The following is a 22,359-nucleotide window of genomic DNA, read 5'->3' as shown; positions in this document are numbered from 1 at the left end:
TTCTTTTCCCCACTTCCTCCACTTATTTCCCTTCTCTCAGCCTTCAGCTTCTCTCTCCCAGATCACTAAAGTTGTATCCCAAGCATTCATCCTGTTTCAACCTATGTCCCCTCAGCCTAACTCCAAAAGGGTAGCCAGATTGTTCCTCTTTGAAGTATGAGTGAGAGCATGTCATCCTCTTGCTTCAAACCCATTTCCCACAGACTGAAAGCCAAATTCCTTATAATAACCAAAAGACCCTTCATGAGATGACCACCCCCCTCACTTCTCTGATGTCACCCTTGTTTCCCTCCCCCTTGCTCACTGGTCCAGCCACGATGGCCTCTTCACTGGGTGGGGGGGGGGGGGAAGAGAGAGAGGGAGATAGGGAGACATAATCTGAAGCAGGCTCCAGGCTCTGATCTATCAGCACAGAGCTCAATGCAGGGCTTGAACTCATGAACTGCAAGATCATGACCTGAGCCAAAGTCAGATGCTTAACCAACTGAGCCACCTAGGTGACCCCTTTTTTAAAATTACTTTCTAATATATTATAAAATTTACTTTTTTATCCTCATTGATTATGTTTTCATGTGTGACTGTCTCTACTGGTAGAAAATAAGCCCAACAAGGGCAAGGTTTATGCCTGTTTTGTTGACTCACATATTCCAAGTATCTAGCAGAGGGTCTGCTATGAAGTAGGTGCTTACAAATGTGTGTTAAAGAAATACACAAGCAGCCAAGAATTCTTTATCCAGCAAGGCTGTCATTCAAAATAGAAGGAGAGATAAAGACTTTCCCAGACAAACAAAAACTAAAGTTCATAACCACTAAACAAGCCCTGCAAGAAATTTTAAGGGAGTCTCTCTGAAGGGAGAAAAGATGAAACAAAACAAAAACAACCAAAAGCAACAAAGACTAGAAAGGACCAGAGAATACCACCAGAAACTCCAACTCCACAGGCAACACTATGGTAATAAGGTCATATCTTTCATTACTGATTCTAAGTGTCAATGGACTAAATGCTCCAATCAAAAGACATAGCATAACAGAATGGATAAGAAAACAAGATACATCTAATGCTGTTTACAATAGACCCATTTTATACCTAAAGACACCTTCAGATTGAAAGTAAGGGGATGGAGAACCATCTAATGGTTGCAAAAAGAACACTAGAGTAGCCATACTTTTATCAGACAATCTAGATTTTAAAATAAAGACTGTAACAAGAGATGAATAAGGGCATTATATCATAATTAAGGGGTCTATCCACCCAGAAGATCAAACAATTGTAAATATTTATGCCCCCAATGTAGAACAACCCAAATATAGAAATCAATTAATCACAAACATAAAGAAACTCATTGACAATAATACCATAATAATAGGGGACTTCAATACCCTACTTACAGCAGTGGACAGATGATCTAAGCATAAAATCAACAAGGAAACAATGGCTTTGAATGACACACTGGACCAGATGGACTTAACAGATATATTCAGAACATTTCATCCTACAGCAGTGGAATACACATTATTCTCAAGTTCACATGGAACATTCTCCAGAATAGATCACATAATGGGACACAAATCAGCCCTCAACAAGTATAAAAAGATTGAGATCATACTGTGCATATTTTCAGACCACAAACTCCAAATCAACCACAAGAAAAAATTTGGAAAGACAAAAAATACTTGAAGACTAAAGAACATCTTACTAAAGAATGAATGGGTTTAAGTTCCTCTTTAACTAAAGAGGAAGTTTAAAAGTACATGGAAGCCAATGAAAATGATAACACCACAGTCCAAAACCTCTGGGAGACAGCAAAGGTGGTCATAAGAGGGAAGTATATAATAGCAATACAGGCCTTCCTAAAGAGGGAAGAAAGATCTTAGATACAAAACTAACCTTACACCTTAAAGAGCTGGAAAAAGAATAGCAAATAAAACCCCAAACCAGCAGAAACTGGGAAATAATAAAGATTAGAACAGAAATCAATGCTATCAAAAACAAACGAACAACAACAACAACAAAAACAGTAGAATAGATCAATGAAACCAGGATCTGGTTCTTTGAAAGAATTAACAAAATTGATGAACCCCTAGCCAGTATGACCAAAAAGAAAAAAGAAAAGACCCAAATAAATAAAGTCAAGAATGAAAGAGGAGAGAACACAACCAATACTGCAGAAATACAAACAATAATAAGAGAATATTATGAGCAACTATATGCCAGTAAATTGGGCAATCTGGAAGAAATGGATAGATTCCTAGAAACATATAAACTACAAAACTTCCCAAAAAACAAGAGCCCAGGGCCAGATGGCTTTCCAGAGGAATTCTACCAAACATTTACAGAGAAGTTAATACCTATTCTTTTGAAGCTGTTGCAAAAAACGAGACATGGAAGGACTCTTCCAAACTCATTATATGAGGCCAGGATGACCTTGATTCCAAAACCAGACAAAGACCCCACTATAAAGGAAAACTACAGACCAATATCCCTGGTGAACATGGATGCAAAAATTCTCATCAAGATACTAGCTAACTGGATCCAACAAGGCATTAGAAGAATTATTCACTCCAATCAAGTGGAATTTATACCTGGGATGCAAGTCTGGTTCAATATCTGCAAATCAATGTGATATATCACATTAATAAAAGGACAAGAACCACATGATCCTCTGAATAGATGCAGAGAAAGCATTTGACAAAATACAGCAATCTTTCTTGATAAAAACCCTCAAAAAAAGTAGGGGTAGAAGGATCATACCTCAAGATTATAAAAGCCATATACGCGAGACCACGGCTAATATCATCCTCAATGGGGAAAAACCGAGACCTTTCCCCCTAAGGTCAGGAATACGACAGAATGTCTACTCTCATCACTGTTATTCAACATAGTATTGAAAGCCCTAGCTTCAGCAATCTGAAAACACAAAGGAATAAAAGGCATCCAAAGCGGCAAGGAGGAAATCAAACTTTCACTCTTCACAGATGACATGATATTCCATATGAAAAACCCAAAATATTTGACCAAAAAATGCTAGAACTGATCCAGGAATTCAACAAAGTAACAGGATATAAAATCAATGCACAGAAATTGGTTGCATTTCTATACACCAGTAATGAAGCAATAGAGAAATCAAAGAATTGATCTCATTTACAGTTGCATAAAACCATAAAATACCTAGGAATAAACCTAACCAAAGAGGTGAAAAATCTGTAGGCTGAAAACTATAGAAAGCTTATGAAAGAAAATGAAGAAGCTATAAAAAAAAAAAAATGGAAAAACATTCCATGCTCCTGGATTGGAAAAACAAATATTGTTAAAATGTTGATACTACCCACAGCAATCTACATATTTAATGCAATCCCTATCAAAATAACACCAGCATTCTTCACAGAGCTAGAACAAACAATCCTAAAATTTGTATGGAAACAGAAAAGACCCTGAATAGCCAAAGTAATCCTGAAAAAGAAAACCAAAGCTGGAGGCATCACAATCCTGGACTTTAAGATGTATTAGAAAGTTGTAATCATCAAGACAGTATGGTACTGGCACAAAAACAGACTCTCAGATCAATGGAACAGAGAAGAGAACCCAGAAATGGACCCACAAATGTATGGCCAACTAATCTTTGACAAAGCAGGAAAGAATATCCCGTGGAATAATGACAGCCTCTTCAGCAAATGGTGTTGGAAAACTGGACAGCGACATGCAGAAGAATATACCTGGACCACTTTCTTACAGCATACATAAAAATATCCTCAAAAATGGATAAAAGACCTAAAAGTAAGACAAGAAGCCATCAAAATCCTTGAGGAGAAAGCAGGCAAAAACCTCTTTGATCTTGCCCGCAGCAACTTCTTACTCAACACGTCTCCGGAGGCAAGGGAAACAAAAGCAAAAATGAACTATTAGGATCTTGTCAAGATAAAAAGCTTCTGCACAGCGAAGGAAACAATCAGCAAAACTAAACATCAACCAACGGAATGGGAGAAGATATTTGCAAATGACACATCAGATTAAGGGTTAGTGCCCAAAATCTACAAACAATTTGTCAAATTCAACACAATCCGGTGAAGAAATGGGCAAAAGACATGAATAGACACTTTTCAAAGGAATACATCCAGATGGCTATAACAGACACATGAAAAAATGCTCAATATCACTCATCATTAGGGAAGTACAAATCAAAACCACAATGCGATACCACCTTACACCTGCCAGAATGGCTAAAATTAACAAGTCAGGCAACAACAGATGTTGGCAATGATGCAGAGAAAGGAGAACTCTTTTGTACTGCTGGTGGGAATGCAACTGGTGCAGCTACTCTGGAAGACTGTATGGAGGTTCCTCAAAAAATTAAAAACAGAAAAACTGAAGACCCAACAATTGCACTACTAGGTATTTATCCAAAGGATACAGGTATGCTGTTTCAAAGAGGCACACACACCCCCATGTTTATAGCAGCACTATCAACAATAGCCAAAGTATGGAAAGAGCCCAAATGTCCATTGACAGATGAATGGGTAAAGGGGATGTGGTATACATATACAGTGGAGTATTACTAAGCAAACAAAAAGAATGAAATCTTGTGATTTGCAACAACACAGTTGGAACTAGAGGGTATTAGTCTAAGTGAAATTAGTCAGGGAAAGACAAACATCATATGACTTCACTCATATGTGGAATTTAAGATACACAATAGATGAATATAGGGAAAGGGAAGCAAAAATAATATAAAAACAGGGCAGAGGACAAAACATAAGAGACTCTTAAACACAGAGAACAAACTGAGGGCTGCCAGAGGGGTTACGGGTGGGGAGATGGGCTAATGGGCAAGAGTCATTGAGGAAGACACTTGTTGGGATGAACACTGGGAGTTATATGTAGGGGGTGAATCACAGGATTCTACTCCTGAAATCATTATTGCACTATATGTAACTAACTTGGATGTAAATTAAAAAATAAAAATACATAATTAAAAAAGAAATACATGATTTAGATAGTAAGGGGGTGAGTCTTGATACACTGTGGAGAAAAGACTTCTATAGAAGGATGAGAGGATTAGAGTAGAATAGCATTCCAGCTCAGATAGGATCTGATGCGGCTTGGATAGGTGGTGGCTGTTGAGTAATCCCGTTTCTGGCCCAGTCTCCTTACCTGAATAGAGCTGGCCTTACTGTTAGCAAGTGCTATACAATATGTCCCCATTTGGTCCTGGCGTTACTCCTAGGTCTTGTTAGCTAGTATCTCTTTAAAGCCCAGCTTCAATGTTAATATCCATGTGAAACCAAAACAGACATCTGCTCCACTCAGCTGAATTCATTGCTACCTTTTCTTGTTTCCACAGTGTCTTGCCCATACCTTTTATGTAATGTTCATTGCATTGTATGAAAATTAGAATATGTATCTTCCACTTAGCCATAAATTTGTGCTTTCCCTGTTCAATTGTGAGGCCCTGAGAACAGTGAATATGTTTCATTGCTTTTTATCTTTGTAACAAACCAAGATTAATGCCCACCCATGGTAAATGGTCAGCAAATAAATAACAATTATTTTAGATCCAACTCAATTAATTTCATTGTGAAGAGGGTTATCTTTTTGTCTTCAACAGTTCTAATGTAATCATATGGTAGCAACAGATGCAACATGATTCTTTCTCAGAGAAGTCATGAATTTTTACAATTTTTAAAATGTCTTTTAAGTAAAGGAGATCGACCAACATTCCTATGATTGAAAAAATTAATGCAGTGTAACTCAAGCATAATATCTTGGTTTTTGGTTTTGGTTTTGTTTTTTACCAAAAAAAAAAAAAATTCAGAATTTCAAGCGATCGCTCATTAAGTCCCTGGTTTGTGGCCTTGAAAGTTAAGCAAGTCTTCAGCTCTAAAGAAGCAGATTAAACCACTTGTGCTGTCAGCTTGAAGCATTTGGAAGCTGGCCAGAACTGCTTAAGAATCTTTTTTCTTTCTTATTCTCTTCCTTTCTGCCAGGCTCTCCCAGGGAGTTCACTTGCAGAATCACATGAAAACCAATCCCTTTTATGCAAACCTTCCTGAAGCAGCAGGGCTATGTTTGGTCCCGAGAGCGGAGGTTCGTGCAGTGGAAGCCCTGGTGGTGATTTCTCTCCACCCAGGCCTCGCCAAGGTCCTCCCCACCACGCAGTGATGAAAGGAAGGATCAAACAGCCCTCTCAAAGCCAAGCTCCATCAGACCTGCCTTTGCTAAATATAGTGCACTTCAATAAACACCATTGTGAATTTGCAGTTTGCTTGCTGGAAAATACACCACCACCTCCATCAAAATTTTATGCATGCATGTATGTATTCAGATCTTTCTCGACTCTCTTTTATCAACTAAAATACTCAGCAAATTTTCTTTTCGTTTTCAATTTGATATTCAATGTTTCTGCTCAGCACAAATTAATTGGAGGAAGCACTGAGTCAGGGAAAGCTGAATGAATAAAGTTTAACCACAAACAAGGTGGAGGTCTCTGAAATTCTTAAAAACACCGCCTTCAGCCAGGCTGCTGAGGTCTGCTGTCCTTCATCCGTGACATGACACTTCCGCTAGTCAAATAAGGACGGGGTAGATCAAATTAAGATAATCATTGCTTTAGACAAATTCTCCTGAGCAGTGTCTGCTGATATAATTCTCAAAATATGTTCTGCTTTATTGTCTGAAAGACTCTGATGGTAAAGGTGCTGTACTTATTTTTGGTTTATGTTCACCTTTGATCCTGGTGGAAAGTAAACATCTTTGTTCTGCAGCCAGCACCTGATCCTTGGGCTTCTGTTCACGCTTACCTAAAAAAAGATCAGGAGAGAAAGCTCACCAAGCACGCAATGGTCAACAGCAGTTGGGGACAGGGAACAAGAACACTGTCTCCAGCGGGAGGCTTGGGGGTCACCACCAGAGGATGTGAAGTTTTGAGCTGCCTTGGGCCCCCCAGGCCCCTAGCAGGTGGGAGAGGCGTGGGAATCTGAATAACCACACATGGGCAAAGCCCACTTGCTGTGGTATGCGTGAGAGGTAACACTTTCTGAGACCAGCTTCCTGCCCTAGGAGGCTTAACTGCTTCCATTTTTACATAGAAGGAAGCTTGCAACTTCCTTCATCTATGGCTTTCAGCACCTGTGATTTGGTGGGGGGGGAGGGGAGGGAATGTTTTCATTCCTCCTCGGAACCAATTTCTACATCATTAGTTTATCAAATCAACCCGACAAATTAGGGTCTCAATTTTAGAAAGCAAATATTTCAGCCTTGAACCAGACAGAGACAAGAAATAAAACATTACATAATGCTGGCTACATACAAGAGAAGTGGATTCTAATAGGTCAAAAGAAGGGAAGAAGTCTTTTTTTTTTTTTCATATTGCTTTTTTTCCTTTTTCCCTTTTTGTGGTTACCAGCCATTTGTGTGTCCTTTATGTGCTACAGTTACTCAGTCTTCAAAATGAGTGTAAACTAGGCATTTATGCATTTATGCATTTACAAGATGAGAGCCCCACTCTGAGAAAATCCAAAATAATACCAAAAAATGGCTTACAAAATATGCATCAGGCATGGTTTTCTTCTTTACCAGAGGATTACTCAGTAGGTTCCTTTAAATCAGAATTGTGCCGACCAAAGCTTTTACAAACAGCTGTCGAGCGGTGGAAAGAATCAAAAGATCTCAATTAATGTCCCAGCTACAGCATTTTGTAGCTGTGTGACCCTGAGCACGTAAATCAGTGAAACTTCCAGAGCGTCTGTTTTCTCTTCTGTGAAACAAAGATAACAACACTTACTTCACAGACGTGTTGGGATCAAATGAGATAATTTGTGCGGAAATGCTTCGTTAACATAACCCATTTATTTGTGAGTTCAGTGAGCGCTCATGGAGCCTCCGCTATGAGGCAGGCACTGGTAGTCACTGACCATATGATCTGCACAGCACGCGGCACGTTCACTTCCAATTTTCATCTGTTAGAGACTTCCAACCTGTGTTGACATTTGGTTTGGATGCAGTACACCCACAACTTCTTAGAAATATATTAATTTGTGTAAACTGAAGGACAGTTGCACATACTCATTTACTTCTTCATCTATTTCATACACACCATGAACTGTGAACAAACAAAGCATCTGCTTCTAGAAGAATTACCATCCTTACTGGCTAACGTGAAGCAAAGGGAGGGGCACAAACCACAACCTTTTCCAAATACAGAATGGAAAGAAAATGCCTCTTGGTGTGTGGGTGCAGATCCTGCTGAGGGGCTTGCCACTGTAAAGACTTTTCCAAGTTCCCCTGAGCCCCTGAATTGGGCACCACGGTAGGATGTCCTTGATGGGGCTGTTTTCTATGTTTCAGACTTGTACCACGTCGGTGCAAGTTCTGTCTCAGACTGTTCTGATGCCAAGTGCTTTGTACCACCTCCTGTGTCCCTCCCCAACTGCCTGAGAGCCTGCAGCCATCTGAACTCCGCTCTTTTCCCAGCACCTGTGTGGAGCAAGGACTGTTTCAGTTTTGCATTAGACCCTAAAAGCTACTGGTAGTAATCTTGCCTTACCTTACCTCTTCTATTTAGTTGGGCTTCGATACCTCACATGACACTTGTCAGGAAGCTACATAGACTTTCTCTGGAAATTTTTGTTTGCACAACCATAGGAAGCAAGACGGTAGCATTGCACAACTTGAAGTGTCTGAGGACACTGCATTGTGTCAGTAGCACCTTCCGTAGTGCACAGTAGTGTACAACACGTCCAGCCATACATGGAAGCCCTGATAGGAAGACTAGAAGTTCTGAAATATTCCTCGCAATTGAATCTGAAGCTTGATCACGTCCATACTCTCTTTCATGCTCCTGAAAATTGTTTTAGCCACTTTAATCCAACTTTCTAGTCAGCATCAGAACGTGTTCTCTTGGAATCTGCCTCCTCCCCTCTATCCATGTTGTTAAAACCTTAGTTCAGGGCTGTATCATCTTTCCCCTGAGTTACTCTAGCCATCCATCTCCTATCTGGCCTCTTTGCTTTTAGTCCCTCCTACCACCACCATCCATTTTCTTGCGTTGACAGGGTGATCCATATAAATCACAAGCCTGGCCATGTCATCCCTCTGCTTGTAATCCTTTAATAACTTTCTAGTGCCTTCAGGACAAAATCCACACTTCTTAGCGTGGATATAGGACCCTTCATGATTTTGACCCCTGCTCTCACCTTCTGCTTCTGAAACAATGTACTGGTTCATGTCAAGTCAAGGTCTTTGTGTTTGATGTTTGCTTTGCCTAGACTGCCCTTCCACTCCTCTGCCCCCTTCTCCTGAGCAAGCCCCACTTAGATGTTACCTCCCCTGGGAGCAATTTGGAGGTGAAAGTGGGACCACATATTGAGCAATAAAAACACTTCTGCAGCCCACAAAGTGTTTGAAAGTAACAGTCTTGGTGGAAAGGTCAGCAAGAAAGTCATGCCTCTCCCACCACACACTGATTCATAAGGATTCGATGCTAGTGGCAAGAAGTTCAGAGAGCTATACAAAAAGAAAGAGCCATGCTGAGCCCATTCCACTCTGTTCCTTCCTGGCCTCTGGGCTGCCGCACAGAGATAATCAGATGGCAGAAAAACCCGAGGAGGGGCAGCCTCAAGTCACATGGGAAATAAAAGTCAGAAAACATAGCAGAAAAAGTGTAAGCTCGGGAACCAGGAAAACTGAATTCTGGCCACAATATCTTTAGATTTCAGTTTATTATTTCATTGTGAAAGAACTGGACTCTGTCCAAGGTTTGCATATTGTGCTTCACACAGCCCTAGGTGTTCCAGATGTTTCTCAAGGGCCACCTCAGGGGAATAAAAGGGGCAGAGAGGGGATGAATGTGATTCCCCAAGAACACTTCCATACCTGTCAGATATTCTATTCTTCTGCATAAGACTCCATCAACGCTGCTTAAAATGCATTGCAAGACCCTAAAAGAGACTAATGAACAGTAGGTATCCCATGAACCCACCTTTTCCCAGAGTTAAGGAAGACTTATTGACTGATGCTCCAGTGGTAGCTGGGCATTGCTTCTGGCTGCTTGCTCAGTCACCTCCCTGCTCCACCCCCTCAAACTGTGCTGCCTATTGTCCAAGGATCAGTTGGACTTTGTCCCCAAACCACTCAATGCCAGTTGTATGTGTTGGTGATGTTCTTTTTTTTTAAGTTTATTTATTTATTTTGAGAGTGAGAGAGTGTGAGTGGGGGGAGGGGCAGAGAGAGAGGGAGAGAGAGAGAGAGAGAGAGAGAAAATCCCAAGCAAGTTCTGCATTGTTAGCATGGAACCCAACATGGGGCTCCAGTTCACAAGCCCTGAGATCATGACCTGAGCTGGAATCAAGAGCTCGATGCTTAACCAACTGAGCCACCTAGGTGCCCTGATTACATTCCTTTAATTACGTATTATATAAGCCAGTGAAATACAATGAAATGAGAGCCCTTTTTTCTACAAATACTAAGGAGAATGCTTTGGAAAGACTTAGTAAAAACAACTAAGAATATTGCTGTGGAATTATGTATGGGGAAGTAAACTCTGTGGGGAAAGATTGTATAAATCTAAATGGAATCTACTTTCAGACTGTTCCACAAGGAGCTTGGAGTTCTAATTCCACTTTAAAGAAATCCAACCTAGAAATGGTACATTTCTAGAAATGGTGCATGGTACATCAGAAAGGGATTTCCTTAAAAGGGGCAACTCTATGACTCCAAACAGCATGTCCACCCTCAAATCAAGCCTTGGCCCTACATGAGTCACTGGAAAATAAGCACCTGTGTTTTAAGATAAAATGAAATATGTAAATGTATATATACATATTATTTTTATGATTCCCCACTTTGAGACAAACCAGAAAATATTCTTTCTGTAAAACCAAGCAAGTGAACAAGCAAGCAGGCAAAGCCACAGCAACAGTCCAGGCTCTGAGTTTCTGTTGGCATTTTTTTTTTTCCAAACAGAGAAGTCACTTCTACTGAAGGAGACCCTGACTGGCCCTGCATTTGTGCAGCTGTCAGGCTCAATGGCCACTATAACACAGACAACATGGTCATTTCCAACTACAACAGGTGTCCCTGATTTTTAGTCTTTCTTAAATTTCAGCAGAGACTGCAATATGATCATGAAAAAAAAAAAAAAAAAAGTTGGACCAGAAGAGGAAAGATAGTCAGGGGTGCAGAGTGAATGGTGTGAGCCGGAGACTCTCTCTCGAACTGGTCAGTACACTTGTAGTGCCAGAGAGCTGTGCTTGGCAAACCCACCATTGCAAAGATTTACTGATTCTACTGTCAGCTGAGATCAGTGGCTAAATGACTTGTCTCATTTTTGTTGGGTAGGGACAGGATGGTGATCATACAAAGCTGTCCGTGCCCAGTGATAGTAGCAAAATCAGCACTGTTAGGGGTCAACAGAAATGTGCCAACTAAGTGGGCATCGACCTAAGAAGTGTAATACAGTAGCCCAAAGAAGATCCATTACATTCTTTGGTGGAAGGTGTAGCCATTCTGAAATCAGAGTGTGGATCCCTGGCGTGTAAAGCAGTTTGTGAAAGACTTAAGTATTTTACCAGGAGTCTCTAGTATCTGTAATTAAAGTATAACCTTTAGTAAACAAATGAAGAACCTGATGCCTTAAATTATAGATAAGGCATGATCCTTCAAAATGGCATCTTGTCACCTATAGAATTCTACCTGGGAAGTGGACTAGTTCTTAAAACCTTTAAAAAGTAAACGTCACCTACATCCTACCAGTGTCTGACCTCTTCAGCCCCTCTTCTTTCTGATAAGCCATTGTCTTAGCCCAGACATATTTTGTACATATTAAAATATATTTCCTTTTTATAGCACAGTTGAAATCACATCTTCTATACTCTTCTGCCACTTGCTTTATGCATCTTATTTTTAAAACTACCATAGGGTATAGTTCCATGTTGTTACTAAAGATTATTTAACTAGCTAGCTCAAGTCTTACTTTATAGAGGGAATAGGGGCATAATAGGAAAAATCCATTAAAACCATACAGAAGGATATATTAAAAAAAAAAACAAAAAACAAAACGCTGACAATATGGGAGAAACAAGAGAGAGTCTGAGGGGTAGGAAAGGGGCTGACATCCAGAGGACAAGTAATTTATATCAAGAGCAGGAATAGGCCTACTCTGATGAGCCTTTCCATCTTCTGTGAAATTCAAGGCTCACCTCAGGCTCAATGAGCATCTCTTTAATTTCCCAGGAAGCAATCTGTAGAATAAAACTTGTGTAATGTTGGGAAATGTCCCCTAACTTTGCCATTATCCATTACCAATCTCTGTTACTTAATAAGATCTCAACTAAGGTACTAATTATGTTGGAATCAGAGTTTTTCAAAGTCAGACTTTCTGGTAGAGTGGGAGTCAAGCCATTATGAGGCCTGTTTATTCCCTTGGTTAATATTTTTCCTTTCATCCAGGACTGTACTTACTTTTTTTTACAGGAAGCTGAATGAGCTTACCAGAATCTTCGAAACTAAAAGAGCCAACCACAGCACAGTTCTTAATGGGATAAAGAATTGTGGTCCCCAGTTTTCATCAACAGGAAGGAGTCATGGAGTTCCACAAGAGGGGCATTGGCTTTGGGGGTCAGACCATGAGCTTGGGTTCAAATCCAGAGTCTACTACATCCTAGCCATGTCATCTAGGCATGATTCGACTCTCCAAGCCTTTATTTACTCATATATAAGCTGAGGTATATTAATCCCTCCATAATATGGTTATTGGGAGAAGTAAATAAGATGATGTATGCTCTCATGGGCCAAGTCCTTATGTGCATTGCATCAGGCACTGTGCTAGATTTCCAGAAAATGACACATGTTAAGTATATGGCAGACAGTCATTAAAGACTTGTTGACTTGAACTCATTAAGCAATAGGGACACTCAAAAGGTAGACAAATAGGAGACTGTGACCGAAAGGTCTTTGTCACTGTCCTATGAGAGAGTAGATTAAGTCATTTTTTTCCACATATGCTCCCCAGAACTTCTTTTCCAGAAACAGACATAGAGGGAAGAAACAGGGAAGATACATCTTGAGACTGAACAAAAAGTTATAAAAATGATGAATCAATATGTCCACTGCAGGGTGATTATTAATGAAAAAATTCTGTTGTGAAGGGCCATAGCTTAAACTCTAGTCCTGGTCACTTCCAGGATACAGACACTGAGGGCAGTCTTGCACTACTGACATTTTGAGGGAGATAATGCTCTGTTATGGGGGGTGGGGGGGGAGTCCCATGCATTTTAAGGTGTTTGGCACCATCCCTGACCTCAGCGCACTAAATGCCATTGGCACTCTCCACCAAGTTGTGACAACCAGAAATGTCTCCAGACATTGCCAAATGTCCTATATTCCACAGAATAGCTCCTGGTTGAGAATCACTGCTCTAGGGCCTATTTGACCAACGAACGTAAGAAAAAATGTATTCCCAAGGAACAGACCCAGCACCCAGGCTTAACCCAAGATGAACACCTCACTTGCTGGGACACTTCTGAGTGCAGATGTTTCTGTCATCCAGGTTAGCCCTCCGATCAGCTGTATGCTTGTGCCCAAAGGGGAAAAGGACTACAAAAACTGCAAGGATCTGTTTTCATTCAAGTCTCTCAGAAACATCGAGAAATATCATCCTTCCTCGTCATCTGTCCCTCTTGCTAACTCTATTTTGACTGTTCTCCTCCCTGATGTTCCTCCAATATACTGTATTAATCGTGTCTCTTACTCTATACTTTTGATCCTTTGACATCTTGGGGCTTGCTGAATCTGGAAGGAATCCCTTCCCAGGGCTAGACAATTTCTAGAGATAGCAAACAACCTGCCGGTGGGTGGGACTTTCATATGCAAACCAACCCATCCAGAGCCCACACTACCGCCCACCTCCTCTATGGGCTCTCACACTCAGGGCCACTATTTCCTGGCCTCAGTGACCCCCCAGAACCAGGTACCAGATAATTAGGGACAGCCACTTTGCCTCAGAGACCGCTGAAATTATTCAGATTTGCCAATCCTAAACTGCATACGCTGCCTTGCCCGTTCCTTCCCACAGAAACCACAACAAAGGCTCTTGCCCATGTGTCTCCCACATTCCCTCAGCCTTCTGACTGACCGTGGTGCTTCCTCATGTGCCCCTTCCTCTTGGGACCTGTGGGTATAATAAATTATCTTTTCAATGGCAATTGCCCCCTCATCAGTTGGCCCCTCTGTACCTGAAAAGTAAAAAACAAAAAACAAAACACGTTTTAAAAGACATCCCTGGTATGCTGCCACCACAGATGGCACGTGTTGTTTCCAGCATGGGTTCACTCAAGCCCCAGACATTTCTCCAAGCACGCCGGGTGTCCTCCTTCCACAGAGCTCTTGCCCTTTTGCCCACAGAGCTGTTCCTTTTGCTGGACATGACCCTCACTTTCTTCAGAACCCCTTCACCCAGACCTCATGAACTCCTCCACCCTCCTGATCTTATCTCAAGCAGGAACTGCCTCGGAGACCTTCCCTGAGCCAAGGTCAAATCCATCTGCCATTGTTACCATAGCAATCTACTTGTTCTACTTAGCACTGAACGTAGCTTGCATTTGATTCCCTAAGTGATTGTTTGATTAAGGTCTGGTGTCTTCCATTTTAGATTGAAGACACCAAGAGAACAGCAGCTGTGTCTTTCTTCTCACTATCGCATCCTTGGCACAATGTCTGGAACATGGTGTGTGCTCAATGTTTGTTAATTGAATGAATAGATGAATCCCTTGGGGACTCCTAGAAATGACACGAGTCATCTTTGAAGAGGGCCCAAAGCCCAGCAAAAAAAGTTGGAAGAGTCAGATAAATATATTTGATTACCGTTAACATGGTTTCACTGTCCCCAGGTAGCTGGATCATAACACACAACATAGTGTAAATACAATATAGCACATACACATGATGGCATATTATGCAAACATTAAAAATGATGTTTGGGGGCACCTGGGTGGCTCAGTCGATCGGGCATCAGACTTCGGCTCAGGTCATGATCTCACAGTCCGTGAGTTCAAGCCCCGTGTCGGGCTCTGTGCTGACAGCTCAGAGCCTGGAACCTGCTTTGGATTCTATGTCTCCCTCTCTGCCCCTCCCCTGCTCATGCTCTCTCTCTGTCTCTCAAAAAATGAATAAACGTTAAAAAAATTTTTTTTAAATCATGTTTGCAACCTAATGTCTCATACATAGTCATGGAAAAAAACACAATGTAGTTATTCAAATTATATTGCAGGTTTATGTTTGTTAACATGTAAAAATGATCCTGATATATATTATTCAGTTAAAACACAAAGCAGGTTGTAGAACAATTTATAAAGGTTGATAATATTTTGTTTAAAATTAGCATAGGGGCAACCAAGTGGCTCAGTCGGTTAAGCGTCCAACTTAGGCTCAGGTCATGATCTCACAGTTTGTGGGTTCAAGCCCCACGTCGGGCCCTGTGCTGACAGCTCAGAGCCTGGAGCCTGCTTTGGATTCTGTGTCTCCCTCTCTCTGCCCCTCCCTTGCTCACACTCTCTCTGTCTCTCAAAAATAAATAAACATTAAAAAAATTTTTAAGTAGTATAAAATTATAAATATGTTCTGATGATATGTCAGGCACTGTGAGAAACATTTTACATTTATATGGAATTTTTTATAACAGCCCTATAAGGAAGATACTATTATCTCTATTTTAAAGATAAAGAAAATGAGGCTTTTATAGGTAAAACTCTTGCCTATGGCTCTATATTAATATGATAACTATATTAATAACTAAGTTAATAGTTATTTTCTTGAGTTAGGACTATTTATTTCCTCTTTTTTCTAAATTTTCTGCAATGAACATGGGTTAATTTTGCAATATAACATAATTAATTTAAAAGAATACGTAAATATTTTTAATGACAGAAAATGTTCTTTAAGCAACGTTCTCAGATTAGACAGTAAGATAAATTTTATATACAGTATAATTTCAATTATGTTTTCTAAAAAGCAGAAAGAATATACTGAAAGGAAAAGGGTACAAATGTTACAAACAGTTTTTTCACTTTATTTAAGCACTTTGGCATTTCCTAGATTTCTTACAATGATCTTGTTACCATTATTAAGCAATTTGCCAAAGTTGCCTACTGTATATCAATTAGCACTGAGATACTTTAATTGCTGGCTAAACCCCCAAAAAGTCTCTGAGGCAATTTGAGCTCTTACCCCACGATGTCAGGTTATGCAGGGGATTTAATTTGTTTTTTCTATAGCAAAACTAATTTTTATTTCAAATTTAAGAACAGAAAAAGTCTTGGGGTGCCTGGGTGGCTCAGTTGGTTAAGCGTCTGACTTTGGCTCAGGTCATGAGCTTAGAGTTCGTGGGTTCGAGCTCCACATGGGGCTCCATGCTGATAGCTCAGAGCTTGGAGCCTGCTTCCGGATTCTGTGTCTCCCTCTGCCCCTCCTCCACTTGCACTCTGTCTCTCAAAGATAAAAAAAAAAAAAAAAAAGAATAGAAAAGGTCTTGATGCCAATGCATTTCACTCCCCTTTCTTCCCCAGCCCACCCCTTCCTTCACACCTGCCCACACCCCCTTCCTAGGGATTAGCCACCAGTTTTACTGCATCTCAAAATATTAGGGAAAAGAAACACGTTAATATTTCAGAAATATTATCCCTCCTCACATCGCGGTACTGAAACAATCAGACCCCAAACCAGACAAACCGGATTTACCCCTCTGAATGATTGACACATGGCCTTTTCCAGGTAGAGCTAAGTTAGTTGTAAAACCTCCGCCCTCCTGGGACTTAAAGTCAGCCAGGCTGACATGACTCCTCTTTCCTCAGGTTAAGGATTTATTGTCAAATGGAGATAGAATCCTCTTTACCTAGAAGGGTGGTCACATCAGGTCATCCTGGAGGGAACTGAGAGAGTACATTGAAGCCTAAGCTGGCAGCTGCTTTTGGCTATTAAGTAGTCTTTCTGCTCTGGAGCAGATGGTGTTGGTAGTGCCTTACAAGTCACCCTGGAAAGACACAAACACATCGGAAAGTCGGCTTTGACTTTCCCCATTAAATCTCTTTTGAGTTTATATATAAATATAAACGTGTGTATATATATACATATATAGTTGTGTTTGATAAATACATGACATCTACATACCACTAGCATTTATATAATGTTTACTCTGCAGGCTTGTCTGTCAGTGTATTTTCAACGTGTACCTAAGCCAGTGCTTGGCACACACTGGGCACTCAATATCAATTTGTTATATTTGTGATAAATAAATGGTAAGTGAATTCTAAAAGGTGAATATCCACAGATAACGTGCACATAACTAAGATGAATTCAAATGTATTCTGTCCATAAAATGACACATGGGCAGTCTTAAGGGGTAAGAATGTAACTTGTTGCCTTTCCCAAAGCTCCACAGTTGGAGCAGGGATCCGTCTGGAGTAGGGAATGCTGAGTTGTGCTGTGCTCAGTGTGGAGAGGGGGTAGTTCCTTGCTTTGTCCGTGGATATACTAGGTACATACCAGAGCGGCCTTCTAGGTGGAGGCATGCCAGGGGACCCAGAGCCACTGCAGAGTCAGTCTCAAGCTCAGTGTATCTCCCAACTCAGAAGAGTCTCAGGTAGAACCACGTTCCCTAGATACCCAGAGCCAGCCAGAAGCATATACACACAAGCAGCAGGTCCTTACGATGGCTCCAGAGTGTTAAGAGTCTTCTGAATTTGGTTTTGGGGTCAGCCAAGAATCCAATCACAAACATAGATCTTATAATGACTTTGGGAATTTGGAACTCCGTGCCTGGTGACATTCTCTGTTTCCATTATTATCGTCATGATCATTAACTTTGCAATTACATTTATTTGAACACCTACACGCTAGGCACTCTGCCAAGTACTTTGTTTCTAATTGTTATAACCTCTCTAGAAGGTATTATTATCTACATGTTACAAAAGAGAAAATGAGCCCTAGAGAGGCTAAATAACTTTCTTAAGGCTCACAGCTAGGAAAAGGCTTGCCTTCTCAGTTCAAAATCCATTAATGACTCCTCATTTCCTAAAGTCGCTGTTTGTCTCTGTATTTCAAAGAACACCGGGGGTGCCACAGAGGAGCCCCAGGAGCCATGTCAACGGCAAGATCATGTGGCAGGTTCCAGGGTTCCTCCCTGCAGTGCATATTTTGATGATTCTCTGATTTCATCTATTTTCAATACCAGTCATCCGTGTAAGATTTAATTTGATTTCATGAGGGCTCTGCTGACATTTGAAAAAAATAACAGAAAGAAAGGAAGGGATTGAAGTAGGGAAAGAGGGATAAAAGGATAAAAAAGCCATTGACCTAAAGAAGAAAATCTAAACTTCTTAATTTTGGCATTTCTGGACTTGCAGAAACTGAGACATCATTTCTCCTGTGACAGCAAGCCCTGTTCTTGAACACTTCTTCTCCCATCATACTGACCAAATGTTGTTTCTGGAACTCTCCTCTTGTCTATTTGCATCTGTGTCTCTCTTCTTCGGTCTCCCAAGCTTCTGCTGTTTCTTTCTGCCCTCCATTTCCAGCTGCCCCACAGCTTCTGTCCCCTGAAGACTTCACTACTCCCCCTGCCTGGAAGTTATTCAAAAGGGCAGAAGGGTGGGAGGTGGGAGGTGGGGGTGGGGAGAAGGTGCCACTGGCATCTGGTGGGTAAGGCCAGAGATGCTGCTAAACATTCTATAATTCACAGGACAAGCTCAAATTGTCAGTGGTGCCAAGGGAGGGAAACCCTCCAACAAGACACAGAAACTAAATAACAAAAATGGAAAAGAAAAAAGTAAAACCATCTTACTCTCAATGTGATTATTAACGTAGAAATTCCTAAAGAATCTATAAAACACTATGAGGACTAGTAAGGAATTTATAAAGGTCATAGTATATAACCAAAAAGTTAATTTTATTTGTATGTACTTGCAGAAAACACTTAGAAAGTATTTTTAAACATAGCGACAAATACATAAAATATTTCAGAATAAATGTAATAAAAGTTGCACAAGGGATGTGTGGCTGGCATAGTCGGTTAAGCATCTGACTCTGGATTTCGGCTCAGGTCATGATCACATGGTTTGTGGGATGGAGCTCTGTGCTGGGGATTCTTTCTCTCTCTCTCTTTCTCTCTGTCTCTCTTCCCCTCTCTCTGCCCATCCCCTGCTCTCTCTCTCTCTCTCTCTCTCTCAAAAATTAAATAAATAAATAAATAAACAAACATTTTTTAAGAAGACATGCAAGACCTCTACACTGAAAACTATAAACATTGCTGAAAGAGATAAAAAAAAAAATCTAAATAAATGGAGAGATTTCGAATTTTCATGGATCAACTGACACAATATTGTTAAGATAGCAATTCACCCTAAATTAATCTACACATTAAATGTAATCACAGTTAAAACATTAAGACCTTTTTGTAGAAATTGACCCTACTATGAATCCAACATGATTCCACAAACATTTGGAGGACCCGCGAATTTTTAAGGTGATTTTAAGACCTATTTTAAAGCTACACTAATCAAGATAATGTGGAATTATCAGAAGTACAGACAAATACATTGATGGAACAGATTAGAAAGTTGGGAAATAGACTCATACATACAGAACTTTTCTACAAAGGTTTCAAGATAATTCAGTAGGAAAGAAAAGTCCTTTAAACAAATGGAACTAGAAAAACTATAATAAATATATGGGGAAAAAATGAACCTCAACCTGTACCTCAAGCTTTACATAAAAATTAATTCAAGATGGGTCATAAACATGTGACCCACAAATATGTATCTCTACACCTTTCCTTCCAAATTCATTAAAACAACAATGAAAGGATAAACATGTTCTAAAACCACAATAAAAGAAAAGAGAATAGATGACAGGAGATGAAGAAAGTCAACAAATTCTTGGCAGCTAAAAAAGATGGTGGATGGGTGGTAACTGGCTTAGGCAGAGTAGAGAAAGCTGAAATGTTAAGTGTCTAAGACACACAGGGAGATTCTGGAAAGAAACAAACCATTTCATTTAGCAGAACCATGGATAGTCTCAGGAATTGTATTCAACCAGTTACTTTGGAAGGTGAAACAGAAATGAGAAAAGAAATAGGAAAAGTTATGGATAAGGAGCCTGTCACCTCCCAGGTAGCTCCCACGTTCCTTCAGAGCCTGGTGAGTACTGCTGTTCACCCTAGCAAGGGCTGGGATGGGTATTCTCCAGAGAAGTTGCATCAGAGTTTATGGGCTCAACTAGATCAGGTACTGCTTGGATAGAAGATATTGTAGATGATACCTGCATTAAAATCAACCAGGACATAAATTTAAGGTGTGTTAAAAGACCGAAGATTGTATTCTTTTAAAGTTTAACTCCCTTTTGTATTTCTTTTTACTGAATATAACCTTTGAATTACTGTGCACCAGGCATTATTTATGGCCAATGATACAATTCAATTTCAAGCTTTTAAGCAAAATTTGGAATCTTAGAAAATTTGTATGTACAAAGAGGCAGTTTCCAAATACTTAAAGACTCTTTTATTAGATAGGTGATACAATAACCAAGTATTTATTTAATACTGTATAACAAGAAAGTGCCAATATTTGGAAGATCTGCAAATGTCTGTGAACCAATCTTTTCCCAATGACCAATGCACCATGTTATAAAATTATGAATGGGTAAAAGATCCACCTAAAAATCCAAGATAGAAAATTCTATTGTAATGTAACAGAATAAGAAGACTTCGTTGATAGAATTTCAGTTTCCACATTGCAGCTAATCTTTAGAAAACTGCAACTATATCAAGATATAGTATAATATCACAATTATATGAAAATGCTATTAAAGTACTTTTTCCTTTCCAGCTACTATTTTTGTCAGACCAGACTTTGTTCGTGTACTTGAAACAAAACAACATAAAGCAATTGTTTGAATGAAGAAGCAGATATGAAAATCTAACTATCTCCTAGTAAGCCAGACATTTAAAAATTTTTCCAAAAGTAAAAAACAATGCCACTTTTTTTTTTGTTTGGAAAACAGTTATTTTTTCATTTAATAAGTTATTTATGTGTTTATTATTGTTGTAAATAAATTAATGAAATATTTCAAAATTTCTCAGTTTAGATTTTTCATACTACATAAAAAATATCAGTAAATAGAACCCACAAAATCAAAAGCTCTTTGAGGTCCTCAATAATTTTGAAGATACAAGGGATCCTGAAACCAAAAAGTTTGAGAAATGCTTCTCTAGGAAATCTCTTATATATCTTAGAAGTGATCTACGTATTAATTGTGTACCAGTAACAGGATGCAATGAGGAAAGTACGGCATGAATTCAAGGATATATACATCTTAGCATATATAGATAGAATTATAGGTATATTCTAATTATATATACTATATATTTAATTATATACTATATAGTCTGAATTAATAGGATTATTAATCAATTATCAATAAATAGAATTATTCAGGGCCACAGACAGGGAGAGAGTCCCAAGCATGCTCTGTGCTGTCAGCTCGATCCCACAAAATGTGAGACCATGACCTGAGCTGAAACCAAGAGTCAGACGCTCAAGTGACTGAGCCACCCAGGCGCTCCAACAGGTAATTGATAATTTTTAAAACACCCTATGGAGGCCAGATTCATGTGTTTTGTGGGCAAGAAAACCACTTTTAAAATAGAGACAGTGGGCTTTTCCCAATATTAATCTTAGGGGTAATTGATACTTGAGACTTGTCAGTTACTAAGTCTTCTTTTCCCTTAGTGGAAACCATATCTGCTGCATTTATAGTCAGTGTAAAATAGTTTTGCTGTTGTAAAACGGGCATAGGATTCCAGAAAGGGACACCTCAGAGTTTCCTCAGAGGTGAGTCACCCAGCAGAACCTGGAGCCATGAGTGGAACTGTCTATATGAGTTTTATTACTCATTAAAAGCTTCTCTGTTCCAAAGATGAGCTAAGAACTTAGTGGGAGACCCAGATGAGAGTGGATACTTTTCAAAAGAAGAGACAGAGATTCTGTTTCTCATGGTTAGAAGTAACTGGTAGAGAATTGAAATGGGGATAGGTGGCGTGTGTCATCAAACACAGAAAAATAATGAGATTAGGATCCAATGCTAACTAAGCTTATGTTGAGGTTCAAATGAACCTTAGCATCTCACTAGGTAGTATCGAAAACTTCATAAAAGTTGGAGATAAACGGGTGATGGCTTAAGGCTGGATATCTAGGGCCCCAATGTCATAGAGCCCTTCCTGAAAGGGGCTGATAAAATACTGATGGCCTAAGACGGAAAACCTGAGGATACACAGACACGCTGAGAAATGTCTTCCTCCCCAGGGACCAGTGATAAGG

At 39.8% G+C, this 22,359-nt stretch overlaps 1 long non-coding RNA gene across 1 annotated transcript; it reads right to left on the bottom strand.

The window, feature by feature from the left end:
- Positions 1 to 6,639: 6,639 nt before the first annotated feature.
- LOC147581863 (uncharacterized) lies at positions 6,640 to 17,010 on the bottom strand. The gene is made up of 2 exons (XR_015249772.1): positions 16,881 to 17,010; positions 6,640 to 6,795 (listed from the first exon to the last, which is right to left on the bottom strand). It is a non-coding gene; the product is annotated as an uncharacterized LOC147581863 (long non-coding RNA).
- Positions 17,011 to 22,359: the final 5,349 nt, after the last annotated feature.

Source organism: Puma concolor, chromosome B1 (genome assembly GCF_028749965.1).
Source record: "Puma concolor isolate L17-30 chromosome B1, mPumCon1.1.hap2, whole genome shotgun sequence".
Lineage (NCBI taxonomy): Eukaryota > Metazoa > Chordata > Mammalia > Carnivora > Felidae > Puma > Puma concolor.
Note: the sequence above shows the minus strand (reverse complement) of the source record. Positions and strands in the feature narration are given on the sequence as shown.